Raw genomic sequence first — 26,125 nt, forward strand, 5'->3', positions numbered from 1 at the left:
GGGGACATGACAACAATCTTGCACAGATCTAGCTATGATTGTTATTACAAATAATATTTTATTTCTTGGACACTGGCTATGTGCAAAGGGCCAGGCGCTCTTTTTCGGCCTCACCCCTCACACATTCATTTTGCATGTGGAACGAAAGGACTCCTATTTCTATCTCTTCAAGCCCTTGATTCATATGTAATATGAATAAGTGACCACCATCCTTATAGCAGCATCAAAGCCTATCCTGCATGCATGTATTGTGGGCAGCTCAGGGGTGGGTCAGCCTATTTTACCACCTGAGGCAAAATGGGTAAGTGCTGACCTGTGTCCCCGCTAAAGCCCCACTTACCTAGCTTGTGTGGTGGTGACTTCAGGGTTCCAGCATGATCTTGCAAGAGTCCCATGAGAGCCTGCAAGATCCCCCCCAAAATTCACAAGATTCTGTGGGGCTATTGTGCTATCCCACCTCAACCCAGAAGCTGCTACCTCTTTGCCTTGCTTCTCCAGTGGTGGTGCCCATAGCTGCGACCCCCTGGATTCTGCTGCCTGAGGCAGTTGCCTCAGTCTGCCTCATGAGTGGACCAGCTCCTCTGCTACCAGTACCTCATTTCAAACTTAACAAGTATCCAGCCTGAGGCCTGTGGTTTGTACAAGACTACTTCCTCTGTAAGCTTGGGGTAAGAGACAGCAGGGGAGGCACACAATGGAAGGCTAAAAACAGGGCCATTCCAAATCATACCTGAACTTCAGAGAATTCTGGACTCAAGTAGAGAGGGGTACGGGGGTCCCAACCATCCACCTAAACCCCCAGCACCATCATTGCTAGTGTCACTTCTATGGATGACAAGAAGGCCTCCAACTAGCAAAGGAAAAATGAATTTGCTTTGACCTAAGTCTCTTTCTGGAGGAATGAAAATGTTCATAAAAGTGAGCTTCCCTCACTTCTTGTCCACATTAGCAGATACTACAAAGTATCTCATTAGCAAATGCTTTTTTGCTGGTCTCTAACTGAACTAGAGAAAGCAAAGAAGACTCAGGCTGCTGCAATTCAATGCACATTTCATCTGGTTTGGTTTTGTTAAAGTCAATGAAAGTGGTCATTAACTTGCCCAGATAGTAGAGAATAATTCAGAGTTTTGGGGCAGCCTTCTCTCTTATCTCCCTTCAGTTTCAGCTAGATGCTTAGTAAGAAAAACATTGTGAATTCTTCTTTTTCCCTTTTTAATAGGTGTAGTTCTTATGCATTCCTTCCTTACTCTGATGAAAACTTCTGTGGAGCATTTCATGTCAATTCACCTGGATCTTCACAGCTCTGTAGGTGATCTGGGCAGATTTTACATGTGCATTTATGACACTGGAAGTCCAGAATCTTTGTTACACTTCAGTTTTGCCATTGTGCATATGAATAATGTATTTGTAGTAAACCACTTTCAATTCAAGCCTATTGCACATTTATCCAGAAGTAAGTTCAATAATGTATACTCAGGGAAACATACAAAGATAAACTTGCCAAAAGAGGCTGTACCACATATTCACTTTCTTTTCTTTTCTTAAATAACCACAGTTTAATTAAAAAGAACAGCAGTCATACAAGGTCTTAAAAATGTGAACAACATCACACACAGTTTTGCCCCTCTGGTATAGATGGGCTGGCAAAGCAACCCTTATAGACACTTGGTCCTCTTCTATGTCTGAGGCATAGATCAAAAACCATTCCAGTCCAGCCCTGTCCCTTGCTTGTTGCAGAGACGTTCTGAGCAGAGAAGAGGTGTTCTCTCTCCTGGGCATAGCAGCTTTGTCAGCATCTGAAAGCTGTTATCACATGTCCCATCACCACCCCACCCTTCATAATCTCTCCTCTAGGCTAAAGATGCCTAATTCCTCCAGTATCTCCTCATATGTTTTGCATTCTAACGTGACTGCAATGTGTTATGTTGTACAGAGTCCAGCTCAATGGAGTCACTTGGAAGAAGACAGGGAATACAATGTGTGAGGGTGACGGTGGTCTTGAAAAGGCAGTCCTTCCCTTTAATGAAATGCACACAATGTTCTCAGTCTCTGAAGCATTTGCTGGATGAAATGTAATCCGGAACTCATTTGGGATGTGGTTATGTCATCTCAGAACATGCGGAAATTGCAGCGTGATGCGTCGGGGAATAGTGGTGCTGCGTTAAAAGACGAGGGGGTGCCAGGTGAACTGGGAGCCAAATTCAGCGGCTGAAACTCCATGCAGCTCTAACCAATTGTGGCACACGCCTTCTGCTGCCCTTCCTTATATAAAGAGACACGCATCCCACCCAATTTGCCGGTTCCATGTTAACCTGTCGAGACTGAACCACATGGTCAAAAATCAGCACATAGCAAATGCATTGCATGCTCCTCTGATGGTGTGGCTGTATGGGCAGTCTGTCATCATACAATGAGATCCTTCTTTCTTTTTTTACTCATCACACAGGGTGATAAGTGTTAAAAAAAAATAAGGTTCTGGTAACTTTAAAAGTTGTATATTAGGAGTGGGTGAGGGAGTTTGGGTATCAGTTTTTCCCAGCATGACAAGTTATATCAGCCAAATTCCCCTCATTTGCAGTAGAGATATGGCTGCCCCATGTTTGCTAAGGAAGAGAAATGTTTATTATGACGAACACATTTTGAGTAATGACTCTTTGGGCCCTTCAGGTTGACCTATTTACTGAACATTCATACTGATGTGTTTGCACAAAGCTTTTTGGTACTTAGCCTATGTCCGGTCTTTCCTGAAGATTTGTTCTGATTTGTTTACAGGGTGGTTATTTGAAAATGAGCATTCACTCCGCATTCATCCTGACTGGCTTGTGAAATGTTTATATATCTTTCTGTTACTCATTTGTTCTTTCTACGCTCTTTAATGTATTTCCCTGTCACTTTCCAAACCGCAAAAAGTCTGGTTCTTTTAAAAGTGGATTTGTTGTGCAAAGGCGACAGAACACTTGAATCCACTATCAAATGTGGACGCCTAAGGTTCTGGTAAGTGTATGAATCCCACCTGCAAAATAGTGAGAATTTGGAGGTGCCTGTGACAGGTACCCCCACTGAAGATAGGTGATGGGTGATGTGACCAATATCATGAGTGTGCTACTAGATAAATATCTACTTATTATTGCACAGAAGAGGTCTAGCATTAACTGTGTGCTGGTAGTGTTTAACAGCAGCAAGGTATTCCATTTCTGTGAGGGCTGCCCAGTGCCCATTCACTCTCCACCCAGAGATTCAAAGTATGTGGTGGCACTTCTGGAACAAAACTGTATATTTATTTAATTACACTCTATGAGGGCTTAATGCTTGATGGACGGCCTGCACTGCAAATGTGCTGGGCCTAATAAACAACAATTCACCATGGAGACTTCCTCTGTGGTTGATTTCATATTGATGTCCTCCTTCCTCCTCTGCTTTACCTTCTCTTTTGCATCTGGCCACCATACACTTACAGTAACTATGTGGAAAGGCATTTTGTGCAAAGGTGTCTCCACCCGCGCACCGTTAATGCTAACTAAAGCAGCAAAAGAAAGCTGGCCAATTTTGATGGTATGACTAAAATTGCCAAATTACTTGGGAAGGTAAGTGGTGCTCCTCCTTCGTGTTGCTGATGAGCTGATACAGTTTGTGCCCTTGGTAGCCAATCACATTGCCCACATAATGTTGCACTCCGCCCCAATTTCCCAGTGACGTGAGAGTCTAGGGTTCAGAATGAGGGACAACAGAGACTGTGGTGTCTTCAGGCTATATGGCTTATTTACACATATATACAACTTGAGCCTACACCCACACCCACAGCCTTGGCTACCAGCATAAATCATGCATGGCTCTGACTCTCCCAGGCTTCCTGCCAGCTTCTAACTCACACACAAAACTCTCAACTCTGGCCTTTATCTTTCTAACTACCAGTGAGTTGAGAGAGGGGAGCCCACCCATTTGTCATATGGAACAAAACCACTTCCTTTGTTGCCTTAATGGCCCATACATTGAGGGCCATTATCTCACCAGGAAGCTAGTCTGGCTATTCCAGGAATTGAATAAAGTCACAATTGCAGGGTTTTCCTTTGTAGGAACAACCTAGGAAGCTGCCATGTACTAAATCAGACCAGTAAATCATCTAGGTCAGTATTTTCTATGCTGACTGGCAACAGCTCTCCAGAGCTTCAGGAAGGGTACATTCCCATTCCTACCTGGCAATGCCAGGAGTTAAACATGTGGCCTTTGCATGCAAAGCAGATGCCCTACTACACAGCTACATCCCTTCCTCTACTGAAATATACAATATTCCCCCTATCTACCAACATTTATAAAGTCTATATGAAATCTCATTCTGTAGGTCCACCAGGCTCACCACTCGCATTTGTACATTTGTCCAAGACAGGGCATTTTTCAGTGGGAACTCACCGGACCTCAGTTCTGGCACCTCTCAGGTGGGTGCCATTACCATTCTAAGATAATAAGGGTGGTATTCATGGTGAATTCCGGAACCTCTTTTTCTACAAAAATAGCACTGGTTCAAGGAATGGCAGCAACTTATTGCATCCCAGAAGTCAGCTTTAAAAAGCAATGGGCTCATCCCGGGTTGTGAAATTCTCTATTTCTGTAGGCCTCTGCAGCGTAGTTGGAAAAAGACCAATGACAGCTTAGCCAAAGCTCTAGGCTTTGATGTGTGCTCAGAGTCTTGGAATTTAAGAGGCAATTGTGTGTTTAATGCCCCACTGTTCCTCAGCTTGGCACGGGGTTCCTCTTGCATTGCTTTTCAGTTCAATTACTTCTACCTTTCTCAAATATGAAATGAAGCAACAAAAAGATTTTTAGGAGCTGGCTTGGCTCTTTCCAAAGGCAGGGCCCTGTTGGCGCTGGGCTTACAGCTGAAGGTGCTGACAAGCTCACAGTTATGCAGGAGCCCTGTTCTGTTTGTTACAGTGTGTTCTAATACAGCCCCGTCCTTTTCACCATCGCAGAAGGGCGGGGGAGAAAGTAAGAGGAAATATTTTTATAGAGGTAAAGCCCCTCAGGTAGGAGAAAAGGACAAGAGACTTTCTCAGAGAAGCAGCAAGGCAAGTCAGGGAGGAGCAGACCATCTCACAAATGACCAAATTCAGCATGGTGAGACACTCAAAATGGAGACATCGGCGTCTTGTAGTGCTGTAAGTCCATGCAAGCCTTTGAGTTACACATGGCTCTTAAGCATGCAGAAGCGGAAGGTGGATCAACCACAGCTACAGCACGTCTGTACACAGCATCAAAAGTGGGCCAAATTCTGCACCCAGAGTGGTAGCAGAGGGAAGACTCTAGATAATATCAATTTGCATTCATGTTTAAATTTCTGCATATTCTATCCTGCTTTCCTAAAGCTGGGGCTTTAAAGGAAGATAGAATTAATTTGGACGGAAATGTCTGATGCAGCTGGAAGACTGGGAGAGAAGGGAATGAAGTTTGGTTAAGAGGCCAGTGGAGAGGCAAGTGTGTGCTGCATCTGATGGTGTAAGAGTGGGTCTGCAGGCCCAATGTACTCCCACAGCTCATTTGCAAAACAGCATACAAGACGAGGTTAGCCACAAACCATATCTGCCCTGTGCATGTCTTGCTATTTCTTATTAAATACTCCAGTTTCATACCCCTCAACTGTCCCAGCACTGGGGGGCAGAGAGTAGACGGGGCTGGGGCGGGGCAGGTATCCTGGGGGCGGGGCAGCCACGATGGCACCCCACTGGGATCGTGCTGCCGGGGGCAATGCGCTCCCCCCGCACTCCTCTTCCTCTGCCAGTGCCCATCTTTAGTGGGACATCCCAGAATTACAGAAGCCATTCTGAATTCTGACTGGATCCTGGAATGTAGTGTTTTTTGGTCCAGTGCTCTGGCTTGAGCCAGCTAGCTTGCACTGGAGCACCAAAACAAAAGACGCTTAGTTTTTGGTCTTGCACTCATGCACAAATCAGCTGGCTCCTGTGGAAGCTCGGGACTAAAAAATGAGCATCCTGCTTTTGATCAGCAGGATGTTGGAGGGTATGCCATCCCCCCCCCCCCATCAGCTTCAATTCAGACTGAGAGGAAGAATGGCCTAGCTGTGTTTTTGAGCAGCAAAACGTGCCCACAGCCAGGAAGTGTGCTTCCAGATAGAGGCTTAATATTGCAAATGAGACATTCAGGTGTTGCGAAATCGTCATTCACAACAGTTTGTTTTTTTAATTTAGCAAAAATTTCACCAGACAGGGTAAATCTGAAATAAATTGAGAAGGGGGTATATCACCTGGCATTTTAATGCCAGTGATGTTGTCAGGATGCTGTAAAAAAATATTGCATGCATGAGGATAACCAGTTCCATAGTATTAAAAACAAAACACCTTTCTAGAGGCAGAGAGAATAGCAGCCTTGAGAGTGGGAGAGTGGGTTGTGCACAATTCTGAAATCACTGTTTTCTGGAAGCTTGCTTGGCACCACCCTCAGTTCTTACCTTTCCTAGACACTGTTCCTGCTTCCATGCCATCTTGCTCCCTGCTACGTGCCAGAGGTTGTATTTCTAAAACCTTTGATCAAGTTCTTGATATGTTTATTAAAACTGGAGGAGGCCCACTTCACTCCCACACTAAAAGGGTTAACGTATGTTGAACAGATTCTTGGAACAGTAGTTTTGAATTGATACTATTCTTTTCCTTTTAAAAAATAAAATCATCTGCTAGATTTCTGGGCCAGCGTTTCATTGAGCTTTTTGACTGACTGACTGATTGATTGAGAAAAAGTATTTATACACTGCCATAAAACATTGTGGTGGTGTGCAATGATAAAACATAAAACACAGTTGAAAACAGTTGAAAATAATCATTAAAGTGACTGGCTAATCAGGAGTGTTTTGAACAACTGCAGAGGCCTGTCAGCATATACAAAGTCTTCAAGAGACACCTGGAAGTCAAAAGCAAAGGTGGGAAGGGGATCTCTGTAATACCCATCAAACACAGTCAATCTTGGAGAATTGCAGGGTCAGTAGTATCAAAGGCCATTGAAAGATCCCATATGAGTAACATGGTCACACCTCCCTGTCTTCACTTCATAAGATCATCATCAGGGCAATCAGTTCCTTCACTGCAGTGGGTTGGACTAAATGACCCCTGGAATCCCTTCCAAACCTACAAATCTATGATTCTAAGACTAATTCCATTCTGAAACCAGTCCTAAATCCAGACTGAAGTGAATTTAGATCATTTGTGTCATCCAGGAACTCTTAAAGATGTTCTACCTTTTTGGCACAGTGTGTGTGTGTGTAATCTTCCTATATGACAAAGCCAGTTGGCATACATTGAAACTGGAAGATCAGTCCACTGCTGAGGCTCTCTAAGACTGCAATTCTATTCATAAGGGTAAGCCCCATTGGACTCAGTGAGACATTCTTCTCAATAGACATGCATACGACTGTACTCAAAGACTCCGATCCAGAACACACATAACTGGTGAGTAAGCTTAATTGAACATAGTGGGACTTACTTCCTAGTAAACATATGTTTAATAGTCAATGCATTTCTTTTTGATTAAATAAATCTTTTTGATTAAATAAAAACTACAGCACTGTGCTCCTAGCTGCAAAGCACCGCTCTCGAACGTAAGGGCATGTCTCCCTATGCCCAGGTCCTTAGTCATCACCAACTGGCAGTCTTGAAGGCATGGGCTAGATAACTATTAACATCCCAGGAACCTAAACAGAGAAGAGCCATGTGCGATTTTGCTTTAGGTGTGTTCCTTTGGTTGGTTCAGAAATGCAGTTTTCTGGATGGTGCCCTCTTCCTTACTCCTTTACTGCTCACGTTTGACCCAGGTCTTTCCCATTCTTCCTGTTTGTCATTTCTCCCCATTCACTTGTATATATTCATCCATCCAGAAGTCAACTCTCTAGATTCCTCAACAAGTGCAAAGCACCAGACATGTACATTATTATCTTGCATAAAGCTGCAGATGTTTCACATCTGCCTCCACACTTGTTATCCTGCCAAATTGCCGAGTCTTCATGGCAGGTTTACAGTAAAGAAAGATTGTAGCTGTAAACAGTTTTATGACAGGTTGACGTTACAGGCTTATGGCGTCTTGCCTAAACTCTTGAAGGCTCTATGACTCCACAAAGCTGGGCCACTGCTAACCCCATAAGCCCAGTACAGAAGGGGAGGGAGTGATGTTTGAACCTACTCTATGACCACACAGGTCCTTCGCTTGCTGCAGACCTGCATGTTTAAGTGATGTTTACCAACAGATTCTGATATTTCTAGATTTCCAGTTAACAAAATTCCTTGTGGATGCAGTGCTGACACATTTCCATGATGCATTGTTATGGCCAAAGGGTTTGAAACTTCAAATATGGGACACACTGATTTCAGCTTGTTGTGGGAAAGTTTCCAGAACTGATGGGGTTATACACCTTGAAAGTGTGGAAATTAGACTCTAGTTCCCATTTACAGAGCTATGCGAAATGAAGAGACTGGGTCATTTAACCCCTTAATTAGTTCCCTTTTGCCTCATATAAAAATTATGCAAGATACTCTCTTTTAAAGTTTAAATAACAAATAACTTTTACTCAGTGTACTTGCACTTGTTAGATTAAACATACAAGACAGAAAGGTGTTACTTATGTTACGAATACATATTACATAGAGTTGTATCCAGTGCTGTTTTTCTAGAAAAAGAGGTGCTGGAATTCACCATGAACGCCTCCCTTGTTCTCTTCTAATGGCAATGGCACTCACCTGAGAGGTGCCAGAACTGAGTTCTGGTGAGTTCCAGATGGGGGAAAAGGCTTGATTATATCTAAGACAAAAACTGTTACAGACCAACCAACTCTGAGGCAGGCAGCAGCACAACAGAACAGATATACTGCTCAGCTGCTCTAACACAAAAGACTGTTAATACCTGCTCTGACTGTACCAACGGACATAACTGCCTCTGGCAGGAGGTGTATGACATCATTGTGAGCATTAACCCTTTGATTGGTATTTTGGATGCTTTCATCCCATAAAGGAGCTGTCAACTTGGCCCTATCCAGAGCTTTTCTCCAGTGGGAACTCACTAGAACTCAGTTCCGGCACATCTCAGATGGGCACCATTGCCATTCTAATAGCACTGGCCCTATCCATAAATTATTCTCCACATGCAGGGCTAACGTGCAGGACCATACCCTTTTGGCCATGCATGCAGTAATGTGACCGAACCTGTCATCCACATTGTGGACATGGATGCCTCCAAATGGGCCACCATACATTTCTATTGTACACATTTCTTTTGCCTAAAGCCTCACTTTCACTGGCTCCTGGAAAGATCATCCTTCCTTATAAAACTTGATGGACAGATGTTTATGCAGCTGGATTGATGCAAGTATGCAGTAAGGAATGCTTATCAGATTATGCTGACACCAACAGAGATTTCAGTCCATGCTGTGATAGCAACACCACTTCAGCAAATATTCAAAAGCTGGCTTTTGTTATACCACTTTCCTTGCATCCTCCTTTTCTATACTTAATTTTGTCCGGTCAGTGGGCAGGGTGGAGGCCAAGATGCATATGAATCAACTCAAAACTGATCCCTCCCCCAAATGTATTTGTCATTATCTGAGGAATATAGGCAAAAGGATAATGGACACTGAGTACACTCTGGCCTCAATTCACTGTTTGGAGATTTACTCTCCCTTTAGGATTTCCTCCCCTCTCCCGCCCCAGGGATGGGCAACAACCAGGGGAAAGAAAGGCATAACATCTTACAAGGACAGGAAGAAACATCGCAGACAGAATAATTGCCACATACAGGAAGAACAAGGATATCATTTGAGTTCCGCACTTGTAAATCATTTAATGTGTCAGCACAAATAGAAGTTATCAATATTGCAGTTGCTGTATAAGGGATTATTATTATGACCGGAATGTAATGGAAAGTAGTAAGATTTTGGGACGCAGAAATTAAGCAAATAATCAAGGCATTACGTTTCCTTTGCTTCACTTCCTTTATCCGTCAGGAGGAAAGAAGTAACAATGTGTGAGGTGACAAAGCAATTCTGGGCATTGCCCTGAAATATTCGCTATTTACAGGTGTCTGCACAAACAAGAAGGTTCCAATGACTTGTGACTTTCATAACATACACCATGCCTTACAGGAGTCCTTCTTATCACAGCTTATCATTCGCTGGATCATCACCTTGTTGTGGTGAGTGGGCTTGCATGCTACGTCCCTTGTAAGAGAAGCGGTCCAGAATCTCACACTCCCAGCAGGGTCACCCAAGGCGGTAAGGTCAAAGGGAAGGAGCTAGAGAAAGAATGATCCAAGAAATCCTCAATGGCAGAACAAGCAGATGATAACAAGCGGTATGTTAAAATGGCTGTGAAGGCAGATGAAGGCTGCAGCAGATAAGAATCTACTGGTTGTCGTGACTACTCATCCCATTGGAACAGAGCCTTACTGTGAAAACTGTGTGTTGGTCAGCATGCACTGATCTATACACATAAAACAAATTCACGCAGAGGTGTCTTCCAAAAACCCACCCCAAACCCAAACCACAATACAATCTTACTCGGCTATGAGTGATCACCAAAGAAGAAGATCACGGCTTATTCCTCATACCCATAGCCCAAACTCATGTGATTCATCTCTCTCTCTCTGTTTCTTCCCCTCACGTTTGAAATATAATTGTGAGCTCCTTGGAGCAGAGGCCTCATGTTTGCTTATGTGACTATTTTTTTAAAAAAAATGTTTTTACAGAACTAATGAAATAAGATATAGTAGAATACAGTTAATGTCATTCAAGTATATGGAACTATATGTATACCTAAGTGTCACACACACACACACACACACACACACACACACACACACACACACTTAATGGTTTTCATTTTCCCAAGTGCAACCAAACTGTTAGGACACTTTGCCTTGGAGGAATCAAAAGTTTGTGAAATTAAGCTTTATAGATTTCATTGCTTTTATTGCATCATGTGGAGTGTAATGTGGTGAGAGCTGCTTTGTAAATAAATATCATAAATATAATGTTGGGAGAGAGGGAGTTAAGCTTCAAATCACCAAAATGCTGTGAGTTGTTATTTTTAATCCCCAAAGCATTTGAAAATGGTGCATGTGTTTGACTCCACTTCGATCTCAGGCTAACAAATGCATTTCACATTGCCCTTGTTCCAGTCTTACATCCCTCCAGGACAGGCAGGTATTGAGGTTGTGAAGAATGAATGAGCAATATCGAGAAGCCAAAGGAGCCCACTGTACGAGCCAGAAGGTTCTTTATTCATTTACCAGTGGCTCATTCAGTAACTGTTTGTGCATTCTGATGTTTCTGCAGTTCTCCTCCTCTCATATCCCATTCTCCTGCATCTAGACCAGAAACTACCCAGATCCATGCCCATGCCCAGTCCCTTGTATTTTCACTGCATTGCAAAGCAAATAATTGCACAGCAGCTACAGGATTCAAGACTGCACAGCAGCTGCTCAGCGTGTTTCCATGAGACAACGCTGGATTTATACTTCTCTCCCCCCTCCCTTTTACTGGAATTCTTTGTTGTTTGCTGATGATGATGGCTTTCATTTGCTTTTATTAGCTGCAGGTGTTTTCTGTTCTTCAGCTGCAAGCGCTTTCCCTTTTTCCCTGCCAATTCCAACCCCGGTTTGTGCCTTGGTCACCTTTTGGAATATGATGTGGAGAATGATGGAGATTTTTGCGGCTTCAGCAGATGCGCTCAACCTGCCTGGCTTTTGCCTCTCCCAGCCCCTCCCTACCAGTTGAAAACATAAGGAGCACTTCTGCCTGGCCTTGGAGAGCAATCAAGAGAGAACTAATTCATGGTGGGAAAAGGAGGGGGGAGATTAGGGATGGGACTCTGCGCTATGGCTCTGCTTGTTTAGCGCTCATGGTTCTCGTGCCACCTAAGTTTATTAATCTGCTTTAGCAGTATGGGCTTGGTCCACAGCAGGTATATTGACTGCAAACTTGACCTTGCTGCTGAGCGATCCAAAAATGTCAGGCTTTAGCTCAAAAATATAGTGACTGATTTTGACTCTAATGCAACCCCAGGGCACACTAGAATGGCACAGAGGCAAATGGTGTGTGTTTTTAAATTTTCATTGTATATTGTATATTGTATATTCTATAATATGATATTGAGTTACTTTAAGGCTGTTAATATCCCCTTCACAAAATGAATTGTATTGTTTTATTGTGACCCCCACACTATCATCTATCTATCTATCTATCATCTATCTATCTAATAAAAAAAAATTCCTTCCAGTAGCACCTTAAAGACCAACTAAGTCAGTTCTTGGTATGAGCTTTCGTGTGCATGCACACTTCTTCAGATACCATCTGAAGAAGTGTGCATGCACACGAAAGCTCATACCAAGAACTGACTTAGTTGGTCTTTAAGGTGCTACTGGAAGGAATTTTTTTTGTTTTGACTATGGCAGACCAACACGGCTACCTATCTGTAACTGGAACTATCTATCTAATGTTATTGATTTGTTAACAATCACAAAAGTGAAAACCAAACAAAAAGAAAGAAAACAAAGAATCAAAAATTTAAACCATAAAGCATCACAACCTGGAAGGACAAAGGTACAGTGCAGATCCAAAGGGATAATAAAGTATTATATTATATCATAATAAGATTTCCTTTACAAATAATAAAGATTTATAAAATTTAAAGTATTCTCCACCCGTGAGTTCCATCATTATAGAGAATAAAGATTCTATACAGCCTTAAATGAGCCAGACATTTGCATATACTGATAGCACCAAGTGATCATGTGACTCAATATTTGTATATTATTTTTATTCCCTGCCTCTCCAGTCCCCTTCGCCTCAACCAGCCACCTCACCAGCAGATCCTTCCTTTGCCTACTGGGCACAGACATCAGAACATAGAGCATTCATTTTTCCTCAATTTTGCCTTTTCTTCTTTGATAGGATTACATGGCAAATCAACCCCACCCACTGCCCCTACCCCATCTCCCCTGCTCAGACAAATTGCTTATCTCATTTATTTTCTGTCTTTAACAATGCATGGTGCTGATTGCTGACAGTCACATCACCAGTGGAGAGATCTGCATTTAAAAAATGCCAGCGTAATGCCAGTGCAAGGCACAGGATAATAAATCATCACCTAAATGTAACAGGCTGAGCACAGACAGTCCCAATACACATTTAATCACGTCGTATTGTACAGGAAGAGCAGAAACCGTCAGTGAGTCAAGAGGAGTTACAAGCTTAAACCTGGAGATTGAGAACAGTGACAAGAATTTGGGGGTGAAAAGTTTATCAAACAAATCTATGTCAAAAATTGCTCACAAGTTCTCACATGTGACCAGTTTATGCACAAACGTACAAGGTCCATGGAAGCTCAGTCTTCTACTCACTTTTAATGAACTTTGTTACCATCCCTAGTGGAGATACAGATAAGCACAAAACAATTTCCCCCTTAGATGGTGTGTGGGTGTGGGTGGGTGTCTTTTTTAGCGAAGTGCCTTGAAAAGGAGACAGGATTGCAACACAGTGGCAGAGCACTTTGCATCCCAAATCCAATCTCCAGTATCCTGAAGTAGGGCTGGAAAAGGCCCCTTTCTGAAAATCTGGAGAGCCACTGTCAATCAGGATAAACCAAGGACATGGAACTGGATGCCTCCCCGTCTCCCACCCAAATTTGTCAAGTGAGCAGAGCCACCCACCCATCAGTCACCTGACATCATAATATCAAGTGAGATTTTTTTTACATTCGTGGTTGAAATCAAACTGTGTAGGCAAATGCACAGCCCACAAAACACATTTCAAAGCACTCCACAATACCCAATAATCCAGGTGCTTGCTGTTTCTTACAAAGCACTAGCAAGGGACTTAATAAGTTGACCATTCGGGTCCTGCAAAGTCCATTGCAAAGCAGTCTGTAAGATGTGACAATCAGCCGGTTGCTGAGTGTTGCAAAGCCTTTGGTAGAAAGGTTTGCAAGCACAGATCAGATGATTGGCAGAGCCTACAAATTCTTTTCTGCTGAGTCAGGTCTTTGCCTGCCCTGTACCTGACATCATATATTATGTCAGGTGTAAAGCAGGTGGGCGTGGCTGAGATGAAATGGCCTCTCCGGCCAAATGGTGGGCCTAATTGGGCCAATGGGCCAGTAGCTCTTCATTCCTGGTGGAGATGATAATAAGCTAAATCAGAGTTGGGGAACCTGTGGTCTGGGAAAGAGTCTGAGAAGAGATATGACAGGCATCTTCAAAGTTCTGAAGGGCTTAGAGGAAGCTTGTTTTCTCCTGCTCTGGAGGGTAGGGCTTAAACCAAAATTACAAGAAAGGAGATTCTTACTAAACATTGGGAGGAACTCATTGGGAGGAACTAAGTAAAACTTAGTTGTCTACCACCCTTTGTGTTTGAGCATGATTTGATTCCCTTGCACAGTAAAGGCAGCACTGTAACATAATATTGGGAATAGGTGTGTTGAACAATAGATCTAGTAAAGATGGTGGCATTGTCTCCAAGAAAAGATGGGTATTCTCTTTTCTCAATGAAGCATACCATTACTTCTCACATTCCACCAACAGAGCACTGGGTCAGAAGAATCCCAATTTCCTATCTTTTGTTCTAAGAATGAGTTAAAAGAGAAATCTAATAACTCCCACTGATTTGCTTGTTTTATTTACTTGCGTGAGTGTCCAAACTGCACAGTGAACAGTGGGTGAAGTGATCCCATGGTGCAAGTAAGCACAAACATCAGTGTGTACACATTGATCGAATATTGGAGGAATCTAATTATGCATGTAGCAATAAAGCTGACACCTCTCAGGAGACACATTAAGTAACCCAAGCACTGTTGCTGTCTTCATCACAGCTTGCTCTGCTGTATCTGCTTGTAGCCATGCAGAACACAGCTTTGTGGAGACCTAATTGGATTTACCATAGTGCAGGGAGGTTGAACGAGAACTGGGCTGCAGCTGCAGCAGTTGTGAATCTACTATGCCCCCTAGCTCTCAGCATCACCATTGCACTAAGAAAGTCCTATTCATGTTGCAAAGGGAAGGCTTGCAGAAGGCAGATATTTCAAGTCTGCTTCAAGCATATAATAATAAGAGGGGGGAACAGTGAATGGCACTGTCCTTTCTAGAATGCAAGAATGTTTTATGTTCTTTTAAACAGCAAGCAAAATGTCTATGGTCAGGGAAATTGCATGCTGCTTTTTCAACCAGGGTGTAAAGAGGATTATTGGAGACATCTTTGCAATTGTTTAATTGATCCCATATCTAAATTGTAGAGCTATCTCTCTCTTTTTTTTCCTCTGCAAAGAACAGGCTCGTTCCTGATGATAGTTTTAGGAGATGTTTGTACCAAGCCTGCAGGTTGGTACCTACATAAGGGCACAATATGTGGACCCAGAGCTCCAAAGAAGCAGAAGCAGCTCCCCTCACTCAGGATGCATTTTGGAACAAATGTGCAGATCAAAGGGTTATCCCTGCACACCTGGAGCACCATGCACATATCAGAAAACCTCTTCAGCTTTGCATCACCGCCCATATAAATTGCTCTGTGCATCTGTGCAATTCAAAGAATGCATTTTAAGACCTTTCTAGACAATCAATAAATGCAAAGGTGTTAACCATCTGTATGTCTAGAGGTCTTTCCCTCTGAGCTATGTTTCTGTTGCATTGACACTCCAGTTTCCCAGGACTGGATGCGCAATATTTGCATACCTGGGAAATGCAGCTCTTCCCTGAGTTACTATTCCATGCTATTGGCAGCAAGACTCTCACCTCCCCACATTCCCATCCCGTTACTCCTCCTAGAACAGGACTAGCTATTCACTCTTAATCAGATGGCTTAGCCTGAAGCATTTTCAGAGATCTGGACACAGCGTTGCAAAGCAGTCGTTGCCAATAGCACACATTCATTTGTGTGTATAAATCCCATTATAATCTCTGGTCAAACCAGTTTTTGTGGCGCTTGAAGCAATAACCAGAAAGTCAAAAGTAGCCCCTAAGAAGCATGGCTGTCTGCCTTGCAATAGACATGTGTACACTGCGGTAAGACATTATTCACATATTGACGCAAGCCTCAAGTTAACCCTTTCAGGTGGTCCATATAAAACAATGCAAAGCTACCTTTCATTTTCAGCCACCCTCCAATCTGCTGTTGTCCCTGTTAGATTTTCATTTAGGAGTTCAACTGGACTAGGCCAGAAGCTGCTTGTGTGATCTGGTCCAAATATCTTCACCATTCCCTTGACTTGCAAGAGACACGGGGAAGTGGCTGCAATCAGGGAAATTATATAATTTCCTCACCCTTTCCATGACTCTTGTATAGTTATAAACAACTGCTAATGCTGGATCACAGCAATCAGTCTAGTGATAAGGAGGAAATTGCTCCCATTGCTTCATATAAATAACTGTCTGCATACACTTCTGATGACCTTCCAAACAATACATGATTTGTGTTCCTTAGTTTGCAGGTGGGGGGGGGGGTCACATTAATTTGATATCCTTTAAATGTGACCTGGACCGAATGACCTTTATATTTTGGCTACATCTCTCACAACATGCATTCACTGGTAAGAACAAGAGTGGCCGTCGTGATGCTCTACAGATGTTGTTAGACTCCAACTCCCATCAGCCACTGCCAGCATGGCCAGTGGTCAGGGATACTAGCCAACACACTGCCTTCCAGCTGTTGCTCATCTCTGGGTAAAAGGAGGATGCTCTATATATGAAACACCTTAAAACATTCATTAAGCATCCCAAAAGGAAAGAAATTAAATACCATTTTGCTTTCTTTCTTTTTGCCCATTCATCAAGCTTAGCTAACTGATTCCAGTTGGCCAAGCCATTTTCTTATTTATTTTCTCCTGTCCTCATCCCCTCTTTCACCAGCACACACTGGCATTCTGCTCTGGCATTTCAGGGTGGAGAAATATAAATCCCCAGAGAACTTTAATCCTTGCCATTCTTTCTAATTGCACGAAAACTTATTCTTTCTTTTTCTTTGAGCTTGTAAAATTTAAGTTTCCTTAGCAAAACCTTTTAAAATATGGATTTATTATTATTTTTTCCGTTTACCAAGCTAACTGGACAGAATCCCTTCCAGATAAAGCCAGTTCTTTATCCGTGAGTCATCCATTGGCCTGTCTGGGTGCCCCGCAATGAGTGTGATGTGTCCAGTGGCAGCAGAGTACACAAACCAGGCCAAACAGTCTAGAAGACATATGCTCTAGCCCTTCATCTCAAGTTTGGAAAGCTGACACTTTCGTGCATTACAGCCTGGAGTTAGTTGTGGAGCCCAGAGCAGATGAGGTGTACTGAACATCAGCCACTTACCCATAGCTACAGCAATGAACAGACCATCTGTGATACAGAGTATGCTGAATGTGATATCAAATGCAGAATCTCATACCTTGTCCCAGGAACCTCACGAATCTACCTTTTTATGGTCACAAGAGGAATAAATTGTTGTCGAGGGGAAAATAATGGTGAACGGAGGCCACATTCTCATGTCACTATAGCCTTGCGTTGCTGGCTTATCGCCATTTATCAGGAAAGAGCAGCGTACTGATGGTTGCAGCCTGCTTACTCCAGATTTGTTCCTTCCGCAGAGTGAATGGGGGAAGCAAAATGAGAAGCAGCAATTAAACGTGGCTTGTTGTGACATCCCAGCCCAGGATCCGGGTTGTTTCTCCCTAACAAGCCCAGGTCACCATGGTTTGTTGCTGGCTTATGGATCCTGGCTTGTTTGACAAGCACAAGCCCTCCTTTGGATATCACAGCAAGCTGAGCTTAATTGTGGCTTTCTAGCTTGTTTCTTCTGCTCAGGAAGGTCGAAGTGGAAACTATGGAGCTGTGCAGCCTGGACCAGCAGTCTTGGGTTTCATTACTTGTGTATGCAGCCCATATTAGCAGTTTCAACTTTCTATAAACTGGAAACAGTCAATGGACAATAGGTGCTTCAACAAACAGGATATCTCTCACTTCCTTCCCAGTTCCTAGATAGAAAGATAGATGATAGATAGATAGATAGATATAGAGAGATAGATGATAGATGATAGATAGATATAGATAGATAGATAGATAGATAGATAGATAGATAGATAGATAGATAGATATAGAGAGATAGATGATAGATAGATAGATAGATAGATAGATAGATAGATAGATAGATAGATAGATAGATAGATAGATAGAGATAGATAGATAGATAGATGATAGATAGATGATAGATAGATAGATAGATAGATAGATAGATAGATAGATAGATAGATAGATAGATATAGATGATATAGATAGATAGATAGATAGATAGAGATAGATAGATAGATAGATAGATAGATAGATAGATAGATAGATAGATGATAGATATATAGATAGATGATAGATAGAGAGATGATAGATAGATGATAGATAGAGATAGATAGATGATAGATAGATAGATAGAGAGAGAGAGAGAGAGAGAGAGAGAGAGATAGATGATAGATAGATCAGTGTTTCCCAACCTTGGGCCTCCAGCGGTTTTTGAACTACAATTCCCATCATCCCTGACCACTGGTCTTGCTAGCTAGGGATGATGGGAGTTGTAGGCCAAAAACATCTGGAGGCCCAAGGTTGGGAAACACTGAGATAGATGATAGATAGAGATAGATAGATGATAGATATAGATAGATAGATAGATAGATAGATAGATAGATAGATAGATAGATAGATATAGATGATATAGATAGATGATAGATAGAAAGATGATAGAGATAGATAGATAGATAGATAGATGATAGATAGATAGATAGATAGATAGATAGATAGATAGATGATAGATAGATAGATAGATAGATAGATAGATAGATAGAGATAGATAGTGAGAGAGTGAGTTCAGAGCTGTATTTAGGTACACAGCATCTGGACTTATGACCTAGGTGGTGGAGCTCAGGCATCTGGGTGGAAGAATGGGCTCGCAGTTAGGATTTCAAAATTGAACCGATTTAAAATGAGACAAATTCTGGATTGGTCTGTAGCCCTCTGCACTGTGCACCCATTCCACCACCACCACCTCAACATTCCCCCTGGTCCCTTGCAGAGAGAGTCCTGCCTTCCTTGCTCATGCTTGTCAAGCTGGCAAGCAAGGTTAGGAATTGTGGAAGCATCTAGGCTGCACTTGAAGCCTGTGGCTAATTTGAACGCAAACTCCATATGCTCTCCCCCTGGGAAATTAGATAGAGATAGAGAGGGGCGCAGGGAATATAACAAAAGGAGGAGCCAAGGTTGCCTTTGGATTGTATCCAGTGGTGGTTTTGCCTTAGTGGAAAGTGCTTCTGCTTATACAAGTCAGGGCACACACACACCCCTTCTTCTTCTTTTTAGCATTCACTGATCCATGAGTCATCCATTAGCCTTTCTGGATACCTGACATAACTGTGATGTGTCAAGTGGCGCCAGAATACACATGTCAAGCTAAACTGCTTGGAAGATATATGCTCTATCCCTACTGCTGCCCTCCATGCCATCTCCATGCTATTCTGGAGGGAGACACACACAGCCCAACCTCAGCAGAGTGACCATGTGTCCTTCCCACTTTATGGAGAACAGTCTTCAGTTTGGAAGGTGGGCTGGTCCAAATCTGGTATAAAGAACTCTCAGAAAGGGAGAGGCAGGACCTTTCAGACCAAAGGATGGTAACAATGACAGTGGCATCTCCATGGTTTCTGAGCCATGGGGTGACTCACCCCATCCCTGCTGGGGTTCAGCTGCTTGGGTGGGCTAAGGAGGGGAGGGTCTCATAGCACAAAAGTGGGTCATTGTCAGGGTGGCCCTGTGTCCTCCTTTGGAAAGCAGTCCTCCATTTTGAAAGGCTGTCTGGTCAAAGTCTGGTTTAAAGATAAAAGTGCAGGGGCCTTGAAGTTCCCCATCCATAGATGGTACTTAGACAGAGGACTGAGCAGGTATGTGGGTCACCCAGCCGCAGTCTTCCCCCACTATGGTGAGAAGTGGTGCATTTCTATTTATAGCATGGTGGTGGTGTGTGTTTTTATTTAAAAAATATACTGCTTAATACATTTTTTTAAAAATCTCTGTGGTTTACATAAAAACAATAAAAACACAACATTCAGTACAATTTCCTAAATACCCAACCAAAAATGAGATTAAAAACAAAATCCAACATTATATTGTAAACTAAAGCAAAAAATAAAAATCCATTAAAATTAAGAGTCAGAGTACAGGGGGGAAAATGAGTTTTTCAGAGGTATTTAAATGTCATTGCTGTCTCTGCCTCACAAGTTACAACAGCGGAGGCATCGCTGAAGGTGGGTGCTATTGCTGAGAAGGCCCGCTTCTGCACTGTCATTGGCTGGTCCTGCTGGGACAACCTGTGAGGCCTCCTGGGAAGAGTTTAGATCGGCTTGTTCTGTACTGGGAAACAGCCTGCTGGGCCTCTTAGTCTGAAACTGTATACAGATTTAAATATAAACAAAAACATTGATCTTCACTTGGTAGCTAATAGGCAGCCACTGCACCTCTTTAGAGGGAGGTGATGTTTAAGTGACCACGCAAAGCTCAGGAGCAGCTTTTGCAGCAGGGGGAGGGGGCTAATTGCAAAATATTGGGTGCCCTAAATTGCATCCGATTTGGCTGCTGTCTGCTAAGACCAAGCTGCCATGGCATACAGTGATTCTATGAATGTAAGTGCCTATCTTACAACAAGAACAAACAAACAAAAAACCCACCCATCATCTTTTATTTTTAAAAACCTTATGGGCAACGTTTCTATTAAAAGAAATGCTTGAAGCAGCGTGCAATTAAAACAAACTATTAAAAGACAACAGTGCACTAGCATGGTATATATAGTCATATTAGAAGCCAGCTGTAGCAGAACGCCGATTTAAAACATACTGGCTATCCACAACATGGGCATTTCATCTATATGCCTATGTCATCAAAATATTTCTGTTCTAAATTCTCACTTAAAATGTGACCATATTAGCTAGCAGAAGCCAAACATTCAAATCACAGAAGTAGAATATACCAATCAGAAATATAATAAATGAAAACACAGAAATATAAAGCAGCAAACAACCTCTGAAAGCCATTTATCTGCTGCCTCCTTCAAAGGCAGTTGCATAAACAAGATATCTGGCACTTTTTCCTACAGAAAAAGAAGAAGAGAATGTGGCTCCCTTTGCAGAGAGAATCCCAAAACCCAGGCACCATTATGTATTTATGGAGAATATTTGTTGGCTGCTAAATTAACCAAGACCTCTGAGTGGTTCATGGTACATTATGGTTTATTTATATACCTCTTTTTGGACCAAAGGCCACTGAAGAGTGAAGGATGGAGGAAAAATTAGACTAACTTCACATTTATAGGCAAACTCACCTAATTTGTGTTTATCGAAACAATATGTGAAAACAGAGACTATATCTGGTGAATAAAGAATCTTAGTGAAGGCACCAAGTGGGTATAATTGGAAAAGGCATTCCATTGTGAGGGTGCCACCACCAAAAAAGTCTTCTCTTTAGTAACCACCTGCTTTACACCTGGAGAAGGGCTTCATCTCATGGTCTGGGCAGATATATACAGATGGACAGGCAATCTTTCAGGTATCCTACCCCCAAGGCAGTATGGAAAAATCCCTATTATGAGTGGGAGAACCTAGAACAGGTATGACTCCTGATGGTGATCTCAGCAGATTAGAGTATTCATATTCAAGCAGACTATCCTGTAGGCATCCTGAATTGCACCCAGAAAGCAAATGGAATCCAGTGATGCTCTTAATCACAGACATATTGTGTTCATTGAAATAAGCTTCAGGTAGCTATCTGGTTGCCTCACACTGGATGAGCTGTAGTTTCTGAACACTTTTCAAAGAGAGTCCCATGGAAAGCCTACTGTCTGTTATGGATGCATGGATGTTGGCAAATGATCATCCTTCTGCAGGTATGGGCTCAACTGGAACACTTACCAAAGCAGATTGTGGATCATGCTGCTTCCGATCATGGGTGACACCTGAGAATCTAGGAGCAGAGCCAAAAGGAACGCCTAGGCTGCCCACCTGATCTCTAGAGGAAGCGGAGTGCACTTCCACCTAGGACAAGCCAAGCACCAACTCCAGAGTAAACTGCAGCAACAACACTTCAATCTACTCTGGAATGCAATTCAGTTTGTTAGCCCTCGCCCTATCTATTACTGATCATTTCCAGAACATATAACTCCTCACCTTGATTAGATGGGGATGGTGCCGAGGATCACTGATGATCTTCCCTCAGTGGTTGGATATAAATCTCAAACAGCATGGGAGGCAAAGTGAAACCATGTGGGCACAGCCACATAGCAATTGCTGTCAGGTGAAGCAAAAAAATTTCAGCATTGCATTCTGAAAAATCCCCTAGGTAGTAGAAACAGAACCAACACAATATGGTGCCTTCAGTTCTAAGCCCAGACAACCATCCCAGAAAGCTGTCCACAGATGCCACAGACAGTGCTGTTGAAAGCGGGAGCATGGCGAGTGTCACATTTCCCATGCCTTTCTGCTGCCTTAGGTCATTCACCGGGTGTCAGGGACTGTGCTGAGGAGGGCTGCACTGAGGAGGAATGGTGGGAGCCTCCCTCTCCCCCTGATCAGGATCCTAAATCTTCCCAGGAGCAGGAAGACAGTATAGATTTGGAACAGTGGTTTGCAGTGGACATAGTTCAGAAGGCAGAACCTGGGAAGTACTGGATGGGGAAGAGAAGAACTGGGAGAGAGAGAGTTAACAGATTCACTTTCTCTGGAAAGTGTCTATCCACTGAGCCCAAGGTCAAGAAGAGCAGATAAGGTGGCAACACAGAAAGCACAGTGGTTGCAGATCAGGTTGCAAAATGTGGAAGTGACGTGCGTGACTAGGGAGGAAGTGGGTGGAACCCTTAATTGGGAGCACCTTCATTCCTAGGAAATGGATTCTTTGTTCTCTCACTGTGATCGCTAAAGTTTCTGACTGGTAAGAGGACTCCTTTCCCTTTGTTCTGCATATTTACTGCCAAAGCGGGGAGGAAACCAATTCCCTGAAGCTTGACACCGGGGCAACCAAGACAGTCCTTCAAGCTGGTTGGAACCCAGGCTGAAATGTATCCAGATGCTCAGGGTCATCCAGGAGGTTCTGAAGCTGGACCACACCAGAGGCTCCTGTAACTTACTCGAGGAAGAAATTTGGAAACAAGGTGGTAGCTGGATAGTTCCTCTCCGTTACTTCTCCCTCCCTTTTGGAAATGGCATGAGAGAGAACTTAAGACAATCATTTAGCAGCTGGTACGAAGAGAATACAAGCAATGCCAGTAAAATAAGATCCTTGTTAGGAGTAAATTCTATTACAGCTAACAGAAGCTAATTGGTTGCAAACCAGTTTCTGGTTTCTGCTGTTTTAAAGCAAAACTGCTTCTTTGCTACTGGTGAGAGAAGCAAATTTGACAAAGAGAGCAGATGGGCACTGATGGGCTCGTTTCCATCATTAGTGGTGAGAAGGAGCACTTAGCCACAAATTGTACTCGAGTCTGTTTCTTCCAGTCCATCTCAATTTCACCTGTGTGATATTCTCAAGTCTGTTCTGTCGTTCGTGTGTGTGTGTGTGTTTAAAAAAAGCTCTGTATGAGAAGTAAGACTGAAATATATATTTAGAGTTGTACATAAACACACACACATATACACACACATATACAGTAGTACCTTGGTTTAAGAACAGCTTAGTTTATGAACAACTTGGATTAAGAAAGCTGCAAACCCAGAAGTAGGTGTTTTGGTCTGTGAACTTTGCCTTGGAATAAGAACATGTTTCGCTTCCTGTTGAGTGTGTTCCATTTGTAAATTGAGTCCCCCGCTGCTATGGGAAAGCGTGTCTTGGTTTAAGAACGCTTTGGTTTAAGAACGGACTTCTGGAACGGATTAAGTTCATAAACCAAGGTACCACTGTGTAACTCAAAATAATATGCATTTTAAAACATATTTTATCTCAATGCACACATTTCTGAATGTATTCTATCCTAAGATGCAGCTTTTTAGAGCAAGAGTCATGACACAAAATTTGGAGAAGCATGAAATCCAAGGAATAGTTACATTCCAATCCATTTATTAGAAGTGCAAATTAAGGTCACTTTGTTTTAAAAACATGGGTCAAGTCAATTGCAAAAGCCTAGGCCCAGGGCAGGACTGCCAACTTTTAAAATGGCCCCTGCTCCTGTGCCTTTCTCAAGCAGCTTGATTTGCAGACATTAGTAAATGGTCATGTTACCCTTGTGCCATGAAACGTTTCTTTTGCTGGTTTCTGCATTAGAGACACAAGAGCAGACCAGGCTGTCCTTCCTAGTGCCAGGCAAAGGGAGGGCTTTTTCAAATCTCTACTCATCCAGGAACTCTTTTGCTGGCTTTGAAAAAGTTACAGTCAGCCACATCTGCAAATAATGGAATATGAATAATCTTCCAGGATTTTATGAGGATAAATGAAGCTTCAAGTCCAAACACACTTCCCGAGAAGTAAGCTCTATTGGTCACATCCACAACATACATCTAAAGCACATGGCTTCCGTCAAAGAATCCAGGAAACTGCAGTTTGTCAAGAATGCTGGGAACTGGAGCTCTGTGAGGAGTGAACTACAGTTCCCAGGATCCTTTGTGGGAAACAGTGTGATTTAAGTGTGCATTAAGTGTGCTTTCAACGTATGGTGTAGATCTGCCCACAGGTGGGGCATACATCTGAGGAGACAGCACCTGGTGCACAGCAGAACTACTAGTGTCAACAGTGGAGCATGTGTAAAGGGAGGGATTGCATACTATAAATTAAGGGGTGAAATTAGGGGTTGTAAAATAAGCTCTGCAGGAGATTTGTTAGTGAGAACTAACCCAGCCAATGTCCAGGGTGGAGGGTGCATTTTGCGCTCAATACAGTTCCCATACACAAACATTGCAATGCATCCTAGGAGAAAGTTGTATCTGATGGATTTCCACCTGTCACACAGTGGCTAAAGACTCACCAGCTCTGCCAGCAGAGAAAAAAGGCTGTGAATCCCATATTTAAGTTAACCATCAACAGGGAGAGTATTCAATGAGCTTCTGCAAATTTCCCAGCTTTCAGATTCTTTACTTAAAAGAGTATTTTGTGATGCTGGCAGCTCTTGGACATGTGAGAAACAGATCTCTCTAGGGTCTTTCTCTCTCTTTCTGTCTCTGGACTCCAATCGTCCCTCTGTTTGGTGTCAAGAAAGAAAATGTAAGACATTAAGTAGCCAGCACTAAAAACATACAAGCAACGCCAGAAAGGGGTTAATATTTTTTTTAAGAAGCAGGCCCAAGGACTTATCATAGATAAGGGTGCATTCTAGTGGCAAAAGCAATGCAATGCAGGCATTTTCAGCACAGTCGGGAGAACTGAAATCCACCTGGAAGAGGAAGAGGAGAGGCCCGGCCGCTCCTTGAGAATCTCCAATAAAAATTGATGGGTTGCTCTCAGACATAGCCCCCTCTCCCACCCACCCTACCCTGCTGCTTTCCTTTGTTGGAAGGAAACACCAACTTCTTAGTGGTTACTATATGCAGAAGGGGGAATTTCAGAACGCCAGGCTGTGGTTCCATATCTCCTGTGTTTTCTTCAGAAGCCATGTTTGCGTTTGAGCCCTACTGGGAAGGGTGGTGGTAGACATGCCCATCCCAGCTACTGGCATCTTGACAGTTTGCGGCCTTTCAGCACCCATGAAAATAAAAGAAGGTCATTGGTTCTATAGCACGCAAGAGAAAAAAAACCTTTTCTTTCCAGACATGGTTTTTTAAAATGTGTTTCAAGGTAACAGAACAGAAGAGCACTGGGAAGGGTAGAAGAAATAAGGATGCTTATTTGATGTGGCTCTTTGATGTGGCAAAAGCCCTCTGATGATACAGCTAACTTTGTTTCTGGTTTCTGTTTAGGTTCCCTGCTTTTGCTGGTTTGTTTGGCTTTGCTCATGCTCTGGGTTTGCTTAAGCAATTGGTATTTGAGAGGTAAGGAGCTTTTGTGAGACACACACACACACACACACACACACACATGCACGCTGGCGGAGAGCCTCGCTGAACAAACCAAGCACTGCAACTCCACGCAGGTTATCGCCCTGCAGCAGTGATGTCATGCAAATGGG

At 42.9% G+C, this 26,125-nt stretch overlaps 1 long non-coding RNA gene across 2 annotated transcripts in view; it reads right to left on the bottom strand.

Moving 5' to 3' along the window:
• LOC310825462 overlaps positions 1-26,125 on the bottom strand; it is a 369,060-nt gene that overhangs the window by 339,833 nt on the left and 3,102 nt on the right. The window contains exons 2-3 of one of the 2 annotated variants that reach the window (XR_014555337.1): positions 22,206-22,325; positions 20,110-20,435 (exon numbers count right to left, since the gene is read on the bottom strand). This is a non-coding gene — a long non-coding RNA (uncharacterized lncRNA). Of the gene's footprint in view, positions 1-20,109; positions 20,436-22,198; positions 22,326-26,125 lie in introns of those variants that run through there. The other variant, XR_014555336.1, reaches the window with a different exon arrangement.

Source organism: Podarcis gaigeae (assembly GCF_964106915.1).
Source record: "Podarcis gaigeae genome assembly, chromosome: 1".
Lineage (NCBI taxonomy): Eukaryota > Metazoa > Chordata > Lepidosauria > Squamata > Lacertidae > Podarcis > Podarcis gaigeae.